The sequence below is a fragment of the Meleagris gallopavo genome, chromosome 12 (assembly GCF_905368555.1).
Source record: "Meleagris gallopavo chromosome 12, MGAL_WU_HG_1.1, whole genome shotgun sequence".
Classification (NCBI taxonomy): Eukaryota; Metazoa; Chordata; class Aves; order Galliformes; family Phasianidae; genus Meleagris; species Meleagris gallopavo.
This window is the reverse complement of record NC_139415.1, coordinates 14,685,510-14,708,917: the sequence shown is the minus strand read 5'-3', so window position 1 is coordinate 14,708,917 and position 23,408 is coordinate 14,685,510. Positions and strand designations below refer to the sequence as shown.

The following is a 23,408-nucleotide window of genomic DNA, read 5'->3' as shown; positions in this document are numbered from 1 at the left end:
TTGACTGTTAGTGCTTCTTGTGCTGGTTTTGCCACTGCGAGATTCCCTCAGGATGCTGCTTTTAAGAAAAACATATATAAAAACTAGTCACTGTGTAAATCTAACATCAGTTAGTGGTTTCCCAAGTAAAGCTTCTAGGATGGCTGCTTGAGCCTTAGATGAGAAAACAGTTCTCTGCAGATTGGAGAGTCCTATAAACAGAAAAAAGAACCTGAAAAGGCCAAGAAAAATGAGTCTTTTCAAGAGCATCAAGGGAAATGGCATTTTGATTTTTTTCCAGCCTCAGAAAGACTCCTTTTCGCCCTCCCCCATCTCTTTCCAACCCTAATGTGCCTGTGTATACCTGGAAATATTCACTTGGTATTAAATGCAGAGATTTGTTTAAACTGCATTAAAAAAAAAACCCAGCAACAACAAAAACACTTGTTGTGAGCTATGGGCTCTCTGACAAACTCTAAAAAAAAGCTAATTTGCATGCAATCAGTCTGTGCTGGTCACTCATTATCATGGGGAACCCCCTTACCTCAGATATCTGATAGCACTTTGGAGGTCGTGGAGAAAAGGTGGTCCTCTACTAAACCTGGACCAAAGCAGGATCAGATTTTCAAAGTCAAGGCCATAGGATTTGTTGTAAGACTTGTGATGACTTTTTTGAATGGTTACCAATGGATGGTAAAACTCCTTAGTATGCACATCCCATCCCTTGGAACAGCATAAAATGTCTCTCATTGCTTTCTCATAAACTGGCCAGCAGCTTGACTTTGAGATTGTTGATATTGAAGCTGCCCATCTTTTCCTGAACTGTCACAGACAAGTATTCATGTACAGTTCGAGAACTGTATCTTCACTCAGTGTTTGTCCCCAGCAATATCTTCAGTCATGATTACTGGATAACTGAAATCTTTACCCAGTACAAGTGTGGCAGTATCAGGGTTTCACACGTGGTTCCTGAGTATCCATATTTTGTCTTCCTAAACACAACGGGCAATGAATACTTACAGTGAATATTGCTGTCCTTTCTGTGTCAGCGTGGCTGTTGTCGTGGTTCAGTTATGTCAGTGACACTCATGGGCTTCAGCTCAGTGTTCAACTGATTGTTTTATGGGGGAAAAAAAATGACCCATTTCTGGAGGTGTTATGCCCCATCCATGGAGGTATTATTCCCCATCCCTGGAGGCACTCAAGGCTGGGGTGGATGGAGTTCTGGGAAGCCTGTTTTGGTGGGTGTCAAACAGCCCACAGCAGGGGCTTTAAGGTCCCTTCCAACCTGAGCCGTTCTATGATTACGATTCTATGAAACAACAGCAACAGGAAAGCCCAACGGCAACAAACCGGGTTCACTTGCTTGACTTGTGACTTGCTTGAGAGTGGCTTCAACCTAAGCAGTTTGTGCAGGCGAGGTCCAAATTTTGGTTGCCTTGCACATACATCAGGTCATGTGGGTACATGTAGATATGTATTACTATAACGTCTTCTGTATTTCCAAAGAGTAGTTTATAGAGTTGCTGACAAGATTTGCTCTTAGCCGGGATCTGCAGAGTGTCAGCTGGGAGACCATCTTCTTTCAGAAATGAAACAGAACAAAATAAATGCATTTGGTCATTTCACTACATTCTGGGATGTAAAACAGGTTTCCCCAGCAAGAGGGAGAAGCTGTGCTCATTTCAGCAGCAAAAGACTTAAAGAAAACAGCCATCAGTCTTAGTGAGGTTTGAGCACAGCGCTTATTAATCTGAATTTATATTTCCTACATTGAAATGAGAGGTTTTCAAAGTGATATGAATTAACGTGAGCTGACAGTCACTGTGCTTACAGACCTTCAACAAGCTGTGTACAAGGGAAATAGTTTCCTTAGCAGTCTTTGACATTCTCTGTTGAGAAGATTTTTTATTTTAACCCCAGTCCTAATTGCCCTTCAGTATCAAAATTAATTGTGTTTTCTGCTAAAAGGCCAGTGTAGTTTAAGGTTACTCCAGGGTCCCAGCAGCCGATGCATCTTCTGTAAATGGCTTGATTGCCGTCTGTGGAGAGGAGTGCTGGGAGAGATTTGCTTGACCGAGGCTATACATTACAGTCCAATTAGTGTGAAGATCACTACATGAGTCTTTAACTTTATCTAGTAACTGTCGGCATCTCTAATGCCGGGAGTTGGGTGAGGAAGAGGGATGCAGAGCCCACCTTTGCTAGCTCCCCTCCAGCTGCCTTGCAGGCAGCAGAGGGAGCAATCTGGAGATGGAAATATCTGGTCAGCTGCACAAATAAAAATATCCTTTTTTTTTTTTTTAATCCTTTTTTTTTTTCATATTATTATATGGTTATGTGGTTGTTGGTGCTTTTTAGTTGGTTTGGGTTTTGTTTTTTTTTTTTTTATTATTATTTTATTCTGCTGATCTGAAGTGTAGATTCATTTAATCTAACCTGAGACAGTGGACTGAATTTCACAGGAGTCTGCTAGTCCTGGATCCTCTGGGCTAATGGATAAGGATGAACACATTCAGAAAATGAATGAAATTCCCATTACGAAGTTCAGAGCTGATTTTCCCACTGGCACTGTATGTCTGTCCTATAGCCAGGGCTCCAGATTTATTTAAGTACCTCAAAGTAAGCAAGAGTTAGACTTGTAGTGCAAGTAATCTCCTGTAAAACAGAAATTACTCCCTTTTTGATCTTTAAGGATGAGGACAGGCTGTGATTTACAAGTCTAATAACAGAGAATGGTCATCAACTGAAAACATCTCCGTCTAGTCTTGAAGGGATAGTAGCATTCTAGCCCAAACTCTGAGCGAGCACCAATGCATGAATGCCTTCAGAAATGAGTTTAAATTGTTTCATCACTATGTTATACTCATACAAATTTAATCCATTATTTTACATTATCATGGTTTCATTGTCATCAAAGGATATCACAAAAATTTTGATGATACACCAGGTTCTGCCTTTTCAAAGTACAGAAGCCTCAGGGATTTGGGATGGATTTTTAAGTGGTCTGTGCCCCAAATCATTAGGCTTCGTGTCTGAAGTATCTGGCCCTCATGTCTTCCAAAATATCTTCTAAAAGTAGCTGGAACAACAAGTATTAAACAAGACTTTTCTTAAAAGTTGCACAAGTTTGAAAGCTCATGAGAAATAGAATTCAAAGTCCCTGACATTATTCACATCTCCACCCTTTATTTTTCAGCTAATTTTAATGCTTAATGTCTTCAATTCTGAGTCAGTCTCCAAACCAGGAAATGAAGAGGCAGCTGCAAAAGTGGGAAAAACATGGGGAGAAAAACTTGTTATTTGACACCATCTCACAGAAGTTCCAGAATGATGAACTCTCCTTAACAACTCCATATCTCATTACGATCTCATTTGACACTGGAGTAATTATGATTAAAACAAAAAAACAATCTACCTCAGTATTTCAGCATTTGGGAGATCACATGGCACCACGATGTGCTAGACAGCACACTCCTTCTTTAATCTATTTTTTGCTTTGTGACAGATATTGCTGACATTAATGCAGTTATGGCACCCATCATACTAATTCTCTGCTGTTCTCATTTCTGTGCACTACAGAAGCGGTTATCTTCTCCTTCGCTATCTGAGACAGAGCCATAGACCTCAAACGTTATTTTGCGTCCTGTTTTACCTGCTGAATTCACATACTTAGGATTCCATACGCCACCTTTTTTTCTATATGGTTCACCACAGATCTTGCATCAACATGCTGTGTTGTGTTCACACAACTCAGAGATAACAGAGTCTCTTTTAGATGTATTTTAGATTAAATAAGGCTGGTAATGGGATGAGAGCTGAGTCTCATTCTCTGCTCTTCTAAAGACTGTTCAGAACTGAAACTCCTCTTCAGCTGGCTCAAGCAGTAAAGCCATACTGAAGAGCAGGTGTTTTGTCTCTTTTACTGGTTGTTAGCAAAATTATGGATGATCCAAAGTAGCAGCAACTAACATTTACCTTACTAGAGCTTATTAAATTAAGTATTCAAGAAAAAAAAATATAGCATCTTATAGCTATAAAATACAGTTCCCTACTAGAAAATATGGGATAAATTAAAAATATATATATTTGGGAGAGAGGTAACAGAAAATAATAAATAATAACTAAACAAAGAGAGTAAAAACTACTACAGAAGATTGCAAAGAACTTTGCAAAGATTGCAAAGAATGTTTAAAATAAATATTAAAGAGCATTCTGAAGGGCCAAGGTGAGCAGAAATGTAGGGTGGTGAAAAAAGTTTCCCTGTCTGTAAGGTCCTTGTGAATGGGACATAAATTTCCTTTTAGGAAAATTCTGAGCAGCTACCCTCAGACACAGGATGCTGGTGCTTGAGGCCTTTAGTCTAATCTCCTATGTGATGAGAACACAAATAATAATTAAAAATTGCTATAATAAAAAACTTATTTGCGTCTACAGCATTTCCAACCTCTCTGTCTTAATAGCTTGGAAGGAATACAAAGGAAAATCCTGCATGTCATAAAGTTATGAAACAAAGGCAAAGTGGAGAGGAGATGGAAATATAAAGTCAAAATGAAACCCTCCATCTTTCTGTCAAACTGAAACAATAAATAATAATGGCATCTTACATTTATATAGTGGCTTTCATTCAGAAAGCCTGGAAAGCTCTTTGGAAACTTTACAAACTACTGTGGAGGAATAGGAGGGATTTCATACACCGATATATTGAAGGCTCCTACTTCTGTAGACAGTTACAGTCTACAGAACATTATGGCTCAGTCTTGAACAGGTGGAGACTGATCCTGAGAGATATTGGAAGCAGTTAGGTTATTGGATCTGTAGTTAGTCAGAGTACATCTTCAAAGTTCTGAGGGAATTTATGCTGCTGACAGTTATTGTTTCTCATGATCAAGCGCTTGGTAAAGAAATAAAATTACAAATGGATGGAATAGCTGCAGGTCCTAGTCAGTGAAGTGTGGCAATAGTAGCCACAGATTTAAAATTAAAATCCCCACTAATTCATCGATCTCAGGAATGGTAAAAATACTCATTTGAAAAAATCTGATCTTTTGTTCAGAAATTTGGCATTCTTATTACATGAGTGATGTCATTTCTTTCTTATCTTAACCTGTGTACATACAGAAAAAGGAGTTTTATGAGCAACTCAAACCTCGCAGGTTTATGTCTCTGCAATCTTTAGTTGTCAGGCAAAGAACGGAAGAAAAAAATAAAGAGCGAATAATTAGTTAGCTGAGGAAACTTCATTAAGCTTTCCATTTCTATCGTATGTTTCAATTTAGAAAATCACACCAGATAGTTGAGAAGTCTGTTGGATATTAAGAGATGGCACAGACTTCCAGATCTTCAATGGAGGAAAATTCTTACTGATTTTCATGGTCTTTGTGTTCCAAGAAGGATCACATAATTTTGGCTCTTGAATAATATTTCTAAAACTAACAGGCGGTTCAGGAATTCCCTGTGTGAATGTATTTCTGTATCAGTTGGCGTAATATGTGTCTGCCTGGAGAAAGCATCCATTCAGCACCTCCTAATGGTGGCAGCAGAAGGAAAATGAATGAAACTGAGAAAAAAAAAAGCATCTTCAGAAATGAGATAACTAAGAAATTATCCTCAGATGTATGTTTCTTCATGTTATTGGCCTTTAGCAGAGTATTTTGATGAGCTCACGTATTACTGGAGTAAATACTCCTCTGTCTTAGCCTGGCCTGATAGGTTATAACTGTGATACCCACTGTCTGCCAGTGTTCAAGTGGCCAATGCCCTCACTAGTACTGTTTAACTCCTGATTAGCCCTGAAGAGATCAGGCAGTTGGAATAGATGATCTTTGAAGGTCCCTTCCAGAACTTTTCAATTTGATTCGATTCTAATCCTCAGAACCTTCTTTGACCCTCTGCCTGCTGCTAGGTCACTTCACCTGTTTGGCATTTGAATAACTAGAAATCAGATCCCCCTTTCTGCTCCCTTTCTGTATGAATTTTTTTGCCTCCTGACACTGTCAGCATCACTCCTGCGCCTGACTGCAGCTCCTTACCAGATGAAATATCTCCACACGTTCCAGCAGGGACTGGGATGCAGTTGATTTATGATACGGGCAGGTTTTTTGCTGTAGCAGCTTCTGGAATCTCCAGTTCAGCATCCAGAATAGTCCCTGGAAAGGTTCCCTGCTCCCCTCCGATCCCCATCCATGCTACTCCATATGCTTTGAGATCAAACTTCATGGCCGCTGACCGAACTGGCATTGGTCAGCACTGCTATGGCTAGCAAGTGCTTGCTTTCCAATCTTTTCCATTCATTTCTTTGGCCAGTATATTTAGGGGAGATGGGGAAAAGGAGAAGGCATGTGATGTGCCATCAGCAGTGACTGGAGCAAAGATTAAACATGCTCAGGTTTTACACATCAGTGTCTCCTTATCAACACTTGGCAAAGTTGCAGTATAAATACAGTGCAGCCCAAGAAAGAAGTGTTTACATCCTGCTGTTGAACCAAAGGCAGTTCTCCAGTCTATAGCTAAGAAATAGTTATCTCCTCCTTGGGGAGACTTGGCATCAAAAGAGGGTGACACAGTGGCAGTGTCTCTGCACTTATTTAAACTGTTTTCAGTGTTCTGTAAGAATAGGCCATCATGGAAAGGAGTCTGAAGGCTTCTCAGTATCAGTCTTCTTCTAGGCTTTTAGGGATGTATCTCTGTGCCTTCTAAGGTTTTTTCAAGTCTCCTGAAAGACAGAAAATTTTACATCAGAGCTGTAAATTCAGTCTCTGGATGAGAAAATCCCATTTATATTATGAGGTGCTTCAGAAAAGCCTTACGGCTACATTTTGTTACAAACATGAGCTATTTAGCCATTCTGATTGACATCCTAGATTTTGCACATTAAATGATGGGATCTCCAGCTTCACAAAAATAATCATTCTCCCTAAGCAGTAAAAGCAGTGTTGGATATTGAGATTAAAAAGTCGTTTGTTCAAATGAGTAGTTTAAGGTATTTTGAATTTCTCACTCGTGGTGCTACTGGTCTTTCAGGTGGTTACAGTGAGAGCTCAGAGTTCATTATGCAAAAGTAAGTTTGCTGGTGGAATATAGGTCGATGTGTTCAAAGGCACGCAGGGTAGTGATAGGACAAAATTTTGTTGAAAGTAAGTGAAAGTCAGATGCTTACTTCTTCACGCCTTCAAAAATCTCCTGCTGTTTTTACTTCTTGAGCATGAGAAGGAGGCTGGCCAGAGCAGCTATTATGGGCTACTTATAACAAATGCTTCATATCGACGATGACTGGGAGCCCCCAAGAGTTCTTGTCCCACATTTTGCCTGGCAATTAAATAGGCTGAGATATAATTTGCGGCCCACATTCTCTGTGTTGAAGGCAGTAGGCTTCTTCATTTTTAGCCTAACTCTTCTGTCACCTTCACCATTTTTACGTTATTTGTGTTAACTCCATGGCCTAGGGGTAGGAGGTAGAGGGGAATTATTCCTAATTTACTGAAAGTGAGAGAAGAATCAGTCACTTCTTTCTTTAAATTTCTGTGGAGGATTGTTAATCAAAGTTAAAACAAATCTGTGTTCCAACGCAGAGGTGGGCGAAGAAATGTGTGCCTAACACATATGCACTTAGGGGCTCCTGCAGAAGGAAACAGAGTTCTGGAAACTGTTGTGAGAAAAACATTCAAGGCACCAGACTGGATGCAATGCTGCTGATTGGAAATGAAGCCCCAGACAAGACCCAGCTATGTTTGAGCCTCTTGGAAGAGTTGCATTTTATTCTCTGTCCTGAGATGAACGACATAAATTATCTCCCTTTCTTATTTGCTTCACGTTGAGAAGAGTCTGGCTTGGAGTCGGACAATGACTTAAAGAAGGAGCTGGGCAGGGAATACATCAGGTATTCGACCTGCAGGCCTATGAAATGCAGTGTCATCATAACCCAAAGGGCGTATCATTAGTCACTGAAGGAAGGAAGTGCAAGCATGCCTGGAGAAATCAATAGAAGGTCCTTGTCTAGTAACACAAAGAGAACAGCACCAATGTTTATGTCTTTGCCCTTCACACACTTTGCTCTTCCTTCCTCTCCAGTCACCTTTTCACTTTATCCAGAATTTCATTTTCCTGATTCCTAAGTATAAACGGGCAGACATCGTAATCACGACTCAGGCTGCAATCCAGTCTTTTCTGAGAAATAAATATCCATCAAGCCCAATGTTTCTGTATGGAGGTTATCTGATTTGGCTCCTGCTAACTGAAAACATATGCAACTGGTTATCTCCATCAACACAGTTTAATTCAGCTCTGGTCCATATTAGTGTGCTTTCTTGCAATTATGTCTCTTGCTGCCATGGGTGAACTGTGACTGTTAAGATCATGTTTAAATACAAAGATCAAACAAATGGTCCAGAGGTTTCTAGCTTGAATCTAAAGATTTGTTAAGAATACAAAAATGTTTTGCCATATTTTAGTTAAACATAGTAATTCCCCCTAAAATACCATGCTCTAGATAAATGGCAAACTACTTTAGAATAAGATTTCAGAGTTTTACTTGAATATGGGGTAGTCGTTCAACATTGTCTATTTTCACCCTCTATTTTCATAGCCCTGCATTTGACCTTTATTTCACTGTGATGTGCCTCTTTTTACTCATCCTCAAAATGAGCAAAACAGTAGTAATGTACATCCAAGGGAAGCTACAAAGTATCACCATCACTGCTGTCAGGAGAATGCTCTAAAATTATTCGGCTGTATTCATAGCAAAAAAATAAGGAATTAACAAAATATGTTCATGCAATGCACGTTTGTCAGCTTCCATGAGAAAACTGTGAAGTGTTATGAATAATATGGTTTGCGAGTGACTACTCTAACAGTCCTGCTTTGTACAGTATGTGAAGGAAAAAAAAAGTCTTTTTATGATCAGTTTGACCCTTCCTCATTCTGGCCCTGATTTGTTTCCATCCTGGCCTTTGATAAGAATGCAAAATACACGCTAAGGACAAGAATAACTTTTTAGACTATGATAACATTTGTATTATTAGAAGAGGTTGGGGTGTGCCCGGGAAGGCAGGAGGTAAATCTGCTGAATAGTCTAAAAGCTTTATTTATGGAAACATCCTTTTTTAACAACAGAGGAATGAAGGAATAATACTAATAAAATCACAAATATCCCCAAGATCCCAAATCAGCCAAATGGTACGTGTGCATACAGATGCATGCATACTCAGAGCTAAGTTCATCTTTGTACATAAAGCTCAGACCTTGCTTGCAGCTAGACCAAAGCCTAAATTATATCCTAAATTAGTCTAAATTATAAAACTCAACAGAAAAATGTAAATTTCACCTAGCTGAGGACTGTGACAATGTCTCATTATTTCAACCAGGAAAATCAGAGGCTAATTCTATGGTTCTCAACACAGTTCCAATGGGAAGAAGGAAAGTGTCTTTTCTGACAAGTTTGAGAGGTTCTGACAGGTCTGTCTCTTTGGTCATTTACCTAATGACCCACTTAACAGCGGAAAATCCTGAAATAAAACATCTCAAGGTCAGCTGAACTACCCAGCACTTCCTAAAGGAAACCAAGAATCCTCTGTGCTGATATTTAGATTTTTTTTTTTTTTTTTTTGTATGATTTAGGAACCACCATCTTTTTTGGTTGGGTTTTTTTTTTTTTTATTTTCTTATTTTACTTAGGTGATGACTTGGCCTCTTGTGAGGCTTTTTACAGTCAGAGAGACTAGTTCTTTTATAAAACTGAATCCAGACTGGTAGGTCATATTCCCTAAAGATTTCTGAGAATATTACTACTGCCCTATCAAGGCACAAATGGTATGAAACTGTAGAATTGGCTCCTGCTCTGTACTTGGAGCATAAGAGTGCACTGTATAGGGGCAAAGGCCATGTTGAGAAAACAAAAAAAAAAAAAAAGCAAAACAAAACCTCCCACTGAAACACCTTTAGAAAAAGCTGCTTTCAAATGCTATTCACAGTATTCTTTAAACTGAATGCTTCCACTGCTAGCAGTCTGGTAGTTGCTGGTCCAGCACTTAAAAAAGGGCAAAGAACTGAAATTCTAAACACTGGGACATGGATCTGGCTTCTCACCAGAGATCCGTCCTCCCAATGAATTACAGATCAGGATTGAATGTCTGTCAAATCTAAGGGAATTCAACTTCATCGTTTTGCTCACAGTTAATAAAGATAAATTAAGAAATAAATAATAACACATCATTCAGGAGATTTTTTTATTTTTTGCTTAGTATTTTATAGCCGTATAAAAATAACACAGGGAAACACCTTTTTTAAAATATACAGTGCAAACACACTGAAAGCTTTGCACATCTGGCTTTGCACAGTTGAAATATATTTTGTGTACTATTATACTTCATCACATATATGGCACCGTGGCATAATTTTAACACAGTGATGTCACCACATCAGTGACATCACTTTACAGAGTGCCCTGGTGAGGAACAGAGGTTAACTGGGATTGTAATAAATGGAAATAAAAACCATACTAACTACATCAACTGAAATCAAAACAGAGACATTATTTGACACCTGCCAGACAGTGACACTGCAGTTTTAGGAAAGGAAATACTCGTGTACATCACTTAGGACAAGAAATTCTTTATTTTAGCCAATTTGAAATTTATTCTGCATTTTTGGACTATGTTACGTGTCCTTTCTGTAGATATTCAACCCTTTAAGGATAATTACGCCATAACTCTTCTCGTATTTGACCTTTTCATGCCACACTCCACAATATAAATGCTGGTTGGAAATATGGAGGAAGAGATTCCAGCAGCACAAGACATACTGCCCACATGCAGTGCCTCTATGGCATTTACATGTCAATTTTATTAATAATTAGATTTTATTATGATGTTTTAGACACGCTATAAAGAGATAAAGATATGTGGTATTTGCCTCAAAGTATTTACAGCTGGATAGATAAATAGTGAATGAACTTGCCTGTTAAATCAGGTTGATCCCTGTTTTATTCAGCTTATCAGCAGGTCCAAAAATTACAAATGTTTCATGGAAATTAAAGCATCTTTTCAGGATGCATTTTGAGCATATCAAAAAGAAAAATAAACCCATTTGAAATAAAATGAGAGGTCTCTCTAGACACACGACAGACTGCATTCCAGTTGCGCTTTTAGTGTATTTTAATGGTTTGAAGTGAAAAAGGAAAAAAAAGTAAAAAAAACAAATATGCCATCTTTGAAATATGAATATTGGAATAATCTATTCCTAAACAATATCCCAAAACAATAAGTATTTGGGTTGGATTTTAGGCTTGAATGATTGAGTTTAACTGAGATAAATTCTTCAAATATGTTTTTAGGTCCCTTTTTCAAAAGTTACAGTTAATACTTCCCCAAACTCTTCCACCAGTGGAAAAAAGGAAAGTCCTGGAGCCAAGTGATGAGACTGCTCTGAGATTCATAGTTCAGTGCTATTTGTTTGGTTGGGGGCTCTTTCTTTTTCTTTTAATAAACTATCCCCCAAAGCCTATCTACCTAATGAGTATTATCTGCTTAATTTCCTGCAGGCTTCGATGCAGAAGCAGGTCAGTTGGTTTAATTATCACCTATGGAGACGTGAAGGAACTTGAAATTCAATTGAAATATACAGTGGCTTTTTCCACTGGACTTTTTCACATTCACAAAAGTATCTGTTCAAAGAACAGATTGACTTAGCTGTGACATAAACAAAGATAACATTCTGTGGCAGGAAAGTAATAATGCTATTATTGTCCACTGACAGAGTATATTTGCATGGTGATTAGTGATGGTTAATACAGTGAAATGCTATACGTAGAGAAATGGACAGGAATTTACCTTCTGACTATCAAATCTCTTTGTTTTTAAAATGTAGCTCTTCTCCCTCTACTTATACCATGCTGTTGATTAAGTGTCAGACAGATCCAGAATGCCTTATGAATCTCATAGCCTTGAATGCCTGCGTTACTATTCAGATGGCTGTCCTCTCCATTGCACTGACAGAAAGGCACACAGCACTTACCCCAACAATTCGATCCCTCTCTGTTAGTTTTTTGGCACAGGAGGGAAAAACTTTTTCTTTTAAAATAGCCTTTTTCTGTGTCCTAGATAAAGTGTGAGGAAGGCTAAATAAGCACTAGTAGGTTGCCATGCCTTCCAAGTTCACTTTTTTCTTTTTTCTTTTTTTTTTTTTAATCTTTATAATTCTGGGAGTTATTATTGGCAAGTCTTTATTCAGAGATGGGCATGTAGAGAGAGCATTCATAAGGAAGGAAATCCAATTAATTTTGATAGAAATCCAATAGTCTCCCAGTGAACACAGACTTCCACCACAAATCTGCAAGTTTATAGAGCTGCTAAGGCACTTGGAGCATCCGCACAGCTGAAAGACAGGGCTTGGGCTCCGTGTGGCTAGAGTGATATCTGTAATATCCCATAGAAATCCATTGAGGACACTTAGGAAAGCGCAATATCCTTTAAATGTAACCTTGATAATGAAAGGAAAGGGCTCCTGTTCCTAAATAAAAAACAACAAGCCCCGACAGGTCGGAATTGATACCAGCCTTTGCTGCTGCCTGAAACTCCTGCCGAGCTCTGAATGCTGCAAAAGTGTCTATTATTTTTAACTGTTGGGTTATTGTCCATCTTTAAGGATGGAGGAATTTTAGGAGCGGCAATTAATAATAAAAAAAAAAAGTTTAGTGTTATTGCAGACCTCTAGACAAAATACCTAAGGGGCAGAGGGTGAGCGAACAAAGGAAGCTGAAGGGAAAAAAAGCATTCTTGTTTTAGAGAGAACAGCTTAGAAAACCCTGAATGGAGGGTTCTTTATATATAGCACCGCATTGAGTGACAAAATGGTAGCTGTCATAATGTGCCAGTTAACATGTCCAATATGAGCCGATCGTTTAGTGTCCCCTGGGATTAGAAGACAGAAACATGACAAAGAACAAAGAACTCGGATCAATAATGCTTGGGGAAATAAGACAGAGAAGGTTATTTACTCTGCATTGATCCGTTGCTGCAGTCGCGTAAACTTGGCCTGTTTTTCTTTTGTTAACCTTTAAGCTTGAGTATACTCACAAGCAACTAGGGAGCCAACTAACAGGTGTAGATTAAGGATCGAAGGAGGTCACCGTACCTCTGTCACCACTAGGCACCCATGTAACAACATCCCTGAAGAAATTTAAACATCAATAGCTATAATAAGGGCAAATTTATCAAGCTTGGCCTACTTTTGCTGGGAGCCTGGCTGTGTCCAGTCAGTTTGCCCTTGCTAAAGCTCAATTGATTTGGACATTCTTTTACTAGAGTTGATTATCAATTGTGACACAACAAATTTGTTAGCTTCCAAGCACTGGAGTTGTTGCCAATTGGAGCCTCTGAAGTGAAAACACCTGGCTGTGTTCAAGTTTTACTCTTGTTAAGGCAAAGGAAATGAAAAAAAAAAAAAAAAAGATAAAGCAGAGACTCCTTTTGGTGATATCTCCATGGATGCTGGTTCTGTTGGAGATACCTGTACTTTTCAGGTGGAACATCTGGATTGCCATTTTTAGAAAATCAAGACCATGAGAACACATAAACTTGAATGAAACTGTGTTCAGTAGTAAGTCCTGATAGCTGTTAACTATTCATTTTTTGTTTTTTATGATTTGTCACCTAAGTCGCACGGAACCATTCCCATTCCCTTTTGGATGGCATGCTTTAGAAACTGAGAAGCAATGGATATCATATGATGGGCAGCAATATTCCACAAGAATGACCAGTCAAAAGAAATAATAATTGTTGCTGAACTCCACAGAACTTGTTAAACATGAAAATCCACTCATCGATGCTCAGGAGCTGTAGTTAATTAAACAAAGTGGATACTTTGAGTAGAATCACGATGGGATGGAATTTGTTTGTTTTAAATACTGACACTGTTTATTTCACTCTAATTGTAATTGTTTCACGTTGTGTCAATAGTATTAGCAGTACATTAAAAATGTAATTCTGGAAATATTTATCTTGTTTAATTTATTTCAAAATCAAAAGGATTATTTATTATTTAGCGTCACTATAGACTATAGTAACTTTTCTATTTTTCTGAATCGAAGTATTTGATGCTTATCATACTATAAAACATTACAACTCGGGCATCACAGAATAAGGTAAAACAATCAAACAACAGAAATGAGATATCGAAAATTCAAACTCTGAAAATCACTTTTCAATATTCAGAAAATGAACATTTAAAGATGTATCATAGCCTCTCTAAAACAGACATTTGATGCAGAATTTTGGGACTGGAACTGAAACATTTCCCTTTAGTTTAATGTTCTGGGTTTTTTTAATCAATCCATTAAAATACCACTGCTGGCTGAATGCATAATTGTCAGTTGAATTGAAGTGCAGGGGCACAAAAGCAGTTCACCACAAATGCAGGTAGTTGCAAATCAGTTGCATTTGTTTCTTCCTTTAACCAGCATCCAGTGCATCCTGATAGTGCAGGTGAATGAATTTACGATCATGGCCTTCCTGCTCCTCATCTACCACCCTGCAGTACTTCTGGTACTTGGGCAATGGCTCACAAAGGGTTCAGTTCAGTGTTTTGTGATTGATTCTAGACTATCTTGCATTACAGTTCTGTGTTTCTTGATTTCTCACGGCAAACAAAGATGCTCGTGCTGTGGTTGCTTAGACTATCCTTTATCCTGGCAATCAGAAAACCTTGAATTCAATTTAAGAAAGGTTGCATCTTTCTTTTTGTTTATCTGTAATAAGGAGGCACAAACAAGGAAACAACTGACAAAAGAAATCAGACTCTGCTTTCCTCTTAGGGATGGGAATCTGCTGTTTGCATCTCTTGGCATGCAAAGATTCAGCATGTGACCCTTGCCCCATCACCCGTAAAAGTGTCACCACACTTTTTAAGAGCATTTAAGGCATTTAAGAGCATGGGAGGGAAAAGGCAGTAGCTTTTAGGGCATCAGAAATGACAGTAATGTGCACTGGAACGGTCTGCACAAGCAAAGTGCGTTGAGGCAGTTGTATTAGATCAATCTGTGGCAGAAGAGAAGTCACTGACAGTTTATTTCTGTGTTGGAGGACAAACTGCAAAGTGCACAGTCCTCATTAGGATAAATGGAGAACAGCTCAGTTTGGATCTCACCAAAACTTTTTACCAGCTAATGGCTATTCAGAGCTCTATGTGAAATGAGTTAGGGCTCTCTTAGCCCTGCCAGTATGATAAAGAACAGCACTCCTGTTAGCAATAATAAGCATCCTTGGCCGAGGGTCTATGGATTGAGTGAGCATGGAGAATGAATTACCCTCTTTCCACTAGATGTGGTCCCTTTAGGTCAGGGCTCAGGTGAGGGGAAAAAATGTTATGGAGCTGCTCTGATTTACAGCTGAGGATCTGGTCTTAATGGCTCAATGGGGCCTTGAAGGTACTTATCTGCTCTGGGAGCCTGGAAGCAGACCTGCCTTATGGAGGCAGAGGAAGTCTGTCTTATGGAAAGCCCAAGGGAGCAGAGGCCTGATCTTCACAATGCCCCCTGCTCTATGTGTGGGACCACAGTGCAGGATCTTGCTCCTCTCCCAGGCATGTTGTAACCACTTGCAGTCCTGAACGTATGGCTCTGAAGTATCAAAACTCCATGTGATGCTGCAGAATACTATGCAAGAAAAGGTTGGGAAAGAGGATGTGAGGCCGAGCTGGTGCTGAACCACTGCCTGGGACTACACAGGATAGGCTTAGGGTTACCCTAAGAGGTCTGCCTTTGTGTTTGCCTCTGCAATGCACTGCTCTGAAATAATGGAAATACCACGAGCAGAACTGGAATGAATGTGTGATTGGGTCTTCCTCTAGCCAAAGTGAAATAACTGGCCATAAAAACAACACGAAAAGACACTGGAAGACTAAAAAGAGAAGAAAACAGAGAGGAGGAATGGCACACAAGCAGTGCTATATTTGCTGAGAGGCATATGCAAAAAACTCCAGCACACCTTTCGAAACCCAAATGCAAACAATACAAACTTTTCAAACTGGGCTTGGGAGCCAAAAACCTGAAGCACATGACAATGTATCAAGACAACACATTTCCTGGTTGCATGCTTATGCTAGCATGCCTTCCCCACCCAGAGGCCTTGTCCTCGCTGACCTGTTGTGTTGTATCGGCCAGTTGGCCACTTGGCTCCTGTCCCAGCAGCCAGTGCTCTCCAAGCGTGACATCGATCATTGCTGCCTGTAGTAAGGAAGATGGCACTTACCTGATGGGGTAGGCGGAAGCTCCCTCTCTTACCATATGCTGGGAATTGTCAGTGACTGCTTGAAGCCAAGGCTGGCTTTTCCTCCTGCCAGGAAACAGGCCTTTTCCAAAGCCTGCCAAAAAGACTTGGAAAAAAAAAAAAAAAAAGAGAAAAGAAGGAGAGGAGAGGGGAGGAGAGGAGAGGAGAGGAGAGGAGAGGAGAGGAGAGGAGAGGAGAGGAGAGGAGAGGAGAGGAGAGGAGAGGAGAGGAGAGGAGAGGAGAGGAGAGGAGAGGAGAGGAGAGGAGAGGAGAGGGAAGGGAAGGGAAGGGAAGGGAAGGGAAGGGAAGGGAAGGGAGGAGGGAAGGGAAGGGAAGGGAAGGGAAGGGAAGGGAAGGGAAGGGAAGGGAAGGGAAGGGAAGGGAAGGGAAGGAAGGGAAGGGAGGAAAAAAGAAAGAAAAAAGAAAAAAACCTTTTTGCATATTATTTTTTATACTGAGCAAATTTGTTGCAGGCTGTGCAGCACCAGGCACCGGTAATTATGGATCACAGCTTCCTTAGGCACTGGGGATAGACAGCAGACAGTGAAATAGGAGGCAGTACAATGAGTAAAAGGGAAAAAAAATAAAGGAAAGACAAAAGAAAGTGTTTATATTGATTCTCTCCAGAAATGCAAGATCTGCCACAGCCAAGCAGACTACTGAGTCATTAAAGGCTGCATCCTGACTCCAGGGTGCTTCAGAGGAAGAGGAGGGAAAGAGGCAGGCTGCCAACTGTTCCATGCCCTTTGGAGAGAATCACCTTCCTCATCCCAGCCTGATCGCATCCTGGCACATAGCACTTGACTTCTGAGTAACCTTTCTCGGTAGTGAAGACCTCATCTCATTTCCCTTTTCATCATTAGGCTGAAGAGAGCCATGTGCACCACTGCTCCAGACAGATACTGAGACCAGCCTTCTGCTCCCCTATGGCCCTACACTGAGTATCAGGAGACTGCAGTTTGCACAGCATAGTCCAGCAGCTTCAATAAACTTCTTATGGTGGGCAAGCCTGAGTCCAAGAAAAGAAAAGAAGATCAGCATCTCTGTAAAGTATCTGGAAATTGAAACAAACAAACAAAGCAAACAAAGGAGCGAGGGGAAAAAGAGAGATTGGGAGAAGAAAAAATACATGTATGAGTAATCTCTTCCCATGTCTGGTAGCACAAACACTGATGCTGCATAAGAATAAGCCAGTTTTTGAAACTCCTCTTCATAAATATCATTTCTTCATACAATTTTTAACAGGAATAGGAGAAAAAGAAAGCAGGAAAAAGAAACAAAAATGCAATCCAGACAGCGATCTCCCCTGAATGACAAACCACAAAAAAACCTTTTTTTTCTTTCAGTGAGGGGGTGGAGTTGAAGCGTTAGAAATCCAGGCCAAGGGATTACTTCACATTTCATTTAAGGAATGAAACCTTCCAAAAAAGAAGGTTCTATTTTGTATTACTCAGCAGATCTTTTTCCTTCTTATTCGTCTATGGAAAATTCTTTCTTTCTTTTTTTTTTTTTTTCCTTCCCTGTGTTTACTACACAGTCCTGCAGCACACTCACATACACACACACACACAAATGACAGAGCCCTTTATAAAGAAGAAATCAGGCTGGCGCTGCAAAAGTGCAGAGAAGATCTTTCGCTAAAATGATCTCAAGGTCAGTTTTGGGGGTCTTTAGGTTCCTATATTCAATCCAACCACGTTTCACGTCTCTGCTTTGCTTGCTTAACTTACAAGAAACTTGGGCACAATTTTGCTTGTGTTGGCAGTTTTTAGGTGTGGATTCATGCAGGCTATTTACAAGATGCCAAGGGATGTCAAATCCTGAACATGTGTTTTTGTCCTACAGTCATTCTCTGACAGCAGAAATAGTCTGCAGCTTATCAGATCCATTTGCTGATATTTAACATCTTTTTTTCCCGACAAAGGTTTGGGGTGAGATGAATTTTAATGTTTCTCTGCGCTGAAGCTGACAAAAAAAAAATCTCTATGCATCTAAGTTAGAAATTGGAGCTTTGAGCTGTAAGGAAAAAGAAAACCAACAACAGCAACAACAACAAAAAAAGCAACTCCCTTATTTACAACATTTTTACTTTTCATACTTAGATGTAATTGTGTTTATTTTCTTTAAAACGCTCAAGGTATTTGTTAAGCATTTTACTCAATCAAGAGGTACTGCAATTTTGTCACAGACCAAGACATGCAGTTTTAGAGAATATATTTTTAATGTATATTCCTGATATAAGTGACAAAATATAAAAAGTCTGTGATTTTTTAATGGGGTCATACTGTAAAATTAAATTCCCTCCCCTCTTTTAATATGAACTTTATAAGAACCACACAGCAAGCAAAATATTTTTTAAAATGTAAAGATATTGGCAAAACTGTCTAGTAAAACTAGCAGTCTCTAAGGTTATAATCCCACACAATCTCAGGAAGCAGTGAACTCCTAAAATCGAGGGTTTTGTACACATATGTGTGTTCACAGAAACCAGAAGAGATAGGCATGGAAGAGAGCAGAAACTTAAATAAGCATTAACATAGATATAGAAGGATAGATAATATTTTGTAGGATATTTCCATATTAAGTATAGACATACAGTGAATTTAATTTCGCAAGCAAAAAATGGCTAACAAAAAGGGGAACATTTTTCATGGGTTGGAGTCATAATAAATACTTGAACTATATGTGCTATGTGAGGCACCTCTTAAATTCACAATGCCATATACATATGTTTTCATACAGCAGTAGATTTGTCATCCCGGGTTTCTGCAGACACCATTCTATTTAGATCTATTTTTCTCCACTAACCACCTTCCTCAAGTTCTTTATTTCAGCTCAGGCTATCTGTTAAAACATGCCCAGTACTGTAACTTTACACCTACAGGTACTCCACGGCAGAAACAAGTTCCTAATTTTTTTTTTTTGGCAGTGAACAGAGAGAGCTCATCTGTAAATGTGAATACTTGGGGTCTTCTCCAAAATTATCCTCACTGCTTTTGTTTGCAGAAGTTGGGTTGTGCAAGCTGTTGGTGTGTGGCTTGTCCTGCTGAGTTACGAAGAAAATCTACTTGAGAGATTTCCAATTATTCTTAACTTCTGGTCAGGTTAGATATGCAATTAGATCAGATCCTTGACAGGTTTTTGGCTCCTCTAATGTCAGGCCTTTATTAATCAGAGCGTATGCAGATGGAAATGATTTATTTTTTGTTAGCCATTACAAAGATTTGATTGTCAACAAAATCTTTGTCAGCTTTCAGCAAACTTTGCAGTAGACCTTTGCATTGGAGGTGGGATGCTCGCCCTGACCAGATGTGTTTGGTTTGCTTTAGCAGAGGCAGCTCAGCTTTCCAAACTCATAGAACTTACAACCAAAGAGCCTGTATAGACCTCATCAACTAAAGACTTTGAAGGAAAGGGACGTATGGGCAGAGGTGACTTCTGGGATCCTTCCTGGTTTCCTCCTCTGCCGCTGTGCCGCCAGCTCTTCTCAATATACTGCTGTTCCACTGGGCCTTGTCCTTTACTTTGTTGGCAAATAAGGTAAATGACCCCTTTTCTGGCTGCCCATATGCTGTTAACATCATTGGTTTTGTTTCAGCGAACTGCATGAAAATGGTACAGACAGATGCCAAAAAAGAGGGCCCCCATCAGCCCAGTATGCCCTGCTGTGAACCACCAACATGCCAGGGTGAGTGGCAGCCGGCATCTCCTTAGTTATTGAGGAGAGCAGCTGTGTCACGTTCGGTTAGTTTACATCATAATCTAAATCAACCATGAAGGATGAAGATGCATAGAAGGAAGGAAGGAAAAAAAAAAAAAAAAGCAAACAATAAACTGAAGGGATGTGTTCAAACAAAGTCTTCTACAAAAACTGCTTTGGGTTTGGGCCTAACTAAAGAGTGATCGCAGGGAAAGAGGTGGCTCAGTTGCCAAAGCCTTACAAAGTGTCTGCATAACCTGAGAGAGAGCAGATTTGTCCTCTGAACACAGATGTTTGCATTTTTATTCTTTCCTCTCTGCCTCCACGTCCTTGTCTTCTTCCCACAGCCCTGACAATTCATTAGTTCTCACCTTGGGCTGCAAGCAGGTCCAGAGAGAACACACAAGTTCGTTACACTTTGGCACATGGAGAGTGTTAATTGTGATACAGCTAGAGGCTGTTGCTGCAGATTTAAAAAGAATTGCAACACCTGTCCCCAAGTCAGGGGGTGGCTCCAGCACTGGCTTTGGCTCCAAGAACTTCTCTAGTCATGAAGAAGTCAGTTTTTCACAGAGTGTCATTAATTATGAGACCACTTTATTTCCTGTATGCAAGGAGTTATTTTTTTTTTTTCTTTCAGCCAGGTGAAGCTCGTAGAAAAAAAAATGGGCAGGGCAAAGGGCTGGGGGGGTTGGAGATTCATGATCCTTGAGGATCCTTCCAACCCTGGCCATTCTGTGATCCTGTAAAAAGATGATTGTGGGCTGTAGGAGCTATTTTGCTTAGTATAAGGGGGCTGAGGTGTTCTTACTACATTTCCCTTCTTTATTCTCACTTATGTATCTTAGATATAGATAGTTAGGTTCTTTGGTGTGCGGTTTACAGGTAGCAATGTAAAATGGACTTAAAATATTGCAGTGTTGTTTGTCTTTTATATGCCCCTATGTTTTGAGAATTTGAACTTTTTAGTATGACATCTGGGAAGTTTTGAAGCAAAATTCTGATAGGAGCAATAGGAAAAAATCACTTAATGATCTTTAAAATAGGCCTTAAAGACTTAAGTAATGATATAACTTTAGAAGTATTGGAACATGATAAAGATACAGTGAGTGGGGTAGAATAGGTCGGTAGTTCTAGCTAGATTCTCTACTCTCTTTCCCACAGAAAGAGGGTAAAATTCTTGGAACTTGAAAGAAGTATTGTTATTCTTTAAAGCTACAGTACTTCCCATCTCATCACAACTTGCGTAGGCTCCATAAATAAAGGAGGAACAGGTTGGTGCAGGGTTGAGGTCCTGCTGGGTGGCCAGGTCACCAAGAGCTTTTAATGTATAGATAGCTTAATGGCTTTTTTTTTGTCTGGGAGTTGAGCCGTGTTTCAGATTAACTCTATAACCTAGACATATAGTGGATCCTGAGGATGAAGAAATAGCAGCAGAAAGAGCTTTGAGGAGGTGTTAAGCAGGACTGAAGCACTTCTCACTTGGTGAGAAGAGTAATAAAGAAGCGAGTGCTCACATCAGTTGTTTATTCTCTCACAGATGCTGCTGAAAAACAAATGGAAGCTGGCAGCAGCTGAAGGCCTGTGGTGGTTGACCAATCTGCTCTGAGCTGTTCCAGGAGCCTCCAGAGAACAAGAGGTTTGACAACTTTATTTCAAATATCTTGGGGGGATAGAATCTGGAACAGTGTATGTCCTCTGTGGTATGGCACAAAATAGAGAAGTACTTAGTAGATGTTTCTTGTAGCCCAGGTCTTTCCTAGGTGCAACATGGCTTCATACCTAAGCTTAGTCTGTTACTGAGTTTGAATAAGCTAAATATATACTTGTCCAGGCTTACAGCTTACAGAATTCTCAGTGTGAGCGGCCTGACAGAAAAAGAAATATTTTGATTTTGAGTCCTAAGGGAGGAGCATGAGGTACAACTGCTCCCTGGGGATGGAGTAGTAAAAAGAAGTCTGCAGATTGAAGTTTAGCTTGTTTCAAGCCCTTAAAAATATATAGAGAGAGTTTTCTGTTTCAAGTGGTTCTTTTTGAAGAGATTGGAGGTCTTGTTGGTGCTCCAAGTGCAAACTCTAATGCCAGGTTCCACCAACAGGTACTGTAAAAAAAGTGGGCTGCTTGCAGCAAAAGCTGTATTTCTAGAGTGCAGTGGCAAGTTGGTTTACTTCTCATCTCTTCTGAAAAGTTTTCAGATATGGAGAAAAAGAACATTTAAGCCAGATACCTCTCACTTTCCAAGCACAATGCATACTTTCTCTTCTTTCTTCAAATGTAGTTCCTCTTGCAAAACTGTGTGGAGAACAATACAATAATCAGCTCTTAACATCTAATTATGCCTTTCCCTTTACAAAAGAAACTCATATTCTTAAATAACATTTCTTGGCAGCAGAGAGCTCTGTGGCTCCCTTTGAAAGAAAGGGGAAAACAATGCAACCCAGCCCAAATATCTTCAGATCATTAATGCACAGGGAATTGGGTGCAGAATCCCTTCTTAGCTTCATCACCAGATGAAAATAATACTTACCCTTGAGCACTTGGCTGTGTTCTTGTACTGAATGCCAACAATAATCTAATCAGTTAACAATTCTCATTCTGATGATCATTTTCCTGTGAATTGTTTCAGTGGTAGAAAAAAAAAATATAAATTGTTGCTTGTGCTGGAAAGATGATGGCGACTGAGGGTCCACTCTTTTGGCTTCTTATAACAGTTCAGATCCTTCTCCCTGCTGGATGAAATACCAACCTGCAGCGCTGTAAGTGGGGGGAAAAAAAAAGAAGTCCCTTTACAATGAAATCTTATCCCTGTTTTGCCTAGAGTTGTTTCATAGCCCAAGCAAAGCACTTCAGTTCTGCAACTACTGGACTACATGACAACTTCCCTTTGTCTGTGCTGCAGGAATAGGGTTGGGTTTGTTTCTTAATATAAATAATGTTTGGCTTTTTTTTTTTTTTTTTTTTTTTCCTTCTGGAGTAAATTTCAGCCCCAAAATGTATGATATGTGCTGCATTTGGTGCACTCTCCCTGAGGCAAACCAGGGGATCTGTAAGTGGTACTATTTTTCCTATCAGCCCTGGAGAGTAGTGTGGCAGCCCTGCGTGTTATTAATGGATAAAATCTGAGCAGCAGCCAACCCCAAGGTGAACCCTATGCATTTAAAACATTTCATCAGACAGCTAAGTATTTTTTTTTCCTTCACTACAGCGGATATCTCTACTGCCACCACTCAATAGATCCCGATAGAAGAGAGCAATAGCTAGACTCACTAATGTGAAAATTGATAGTATGAGCTCTCCAATGAAATATAAACAGCTCTGTGTTTCTTAAGTGTCAATATCACGGGGCTGGGCTGAGGAGGTGGTACGGTGGATTAACCCTAGAATTATCCAGGAGGGGGGAGAAGCTGGTAAATAGGAAATATTTGTCCAATCAGCCAGGGCTCATTTCTGAAGTGGATAAGATGGGCTGC

The 23,408-nt window shown here is 39.7% G+C and overlaps 2 long non-coding RNA genes across 2 annotated transcripts in view; one reads left to right on the top strand and one right to left on the bottom strand.

The window, feature by feature from the left end:
- Positions 1–23,408, top strand: part of LOC104912865 (uncharacterized) — a 595,545-nt gene that overhangs the window by 502,590 nt on the left and 69,547 nt on the right. The window contains exon 8 of the long non-coding RNA XR_014885757.1: positions 21,479–21,577. This is a non-coding gene — a long non-coding RNA (uncharacterized LOC104912865). The remainder of the gene's footprint in view (positions 1–21,478; positions 21,578–23,408) is intronic.
- LOC104912864 (uncharacterized) lies at positions 625–16,482 on the bottom strand. Its single transcript, XR_014885930.1, has 2 exons — positions 16,221–16,482; positions 625–6,694 (listed from the first exon to the last, which is right to left on the bottom strand). It is a non-coding gene; the product is annotated as an uncharacterized LOC104912864 (long non-coding RNA).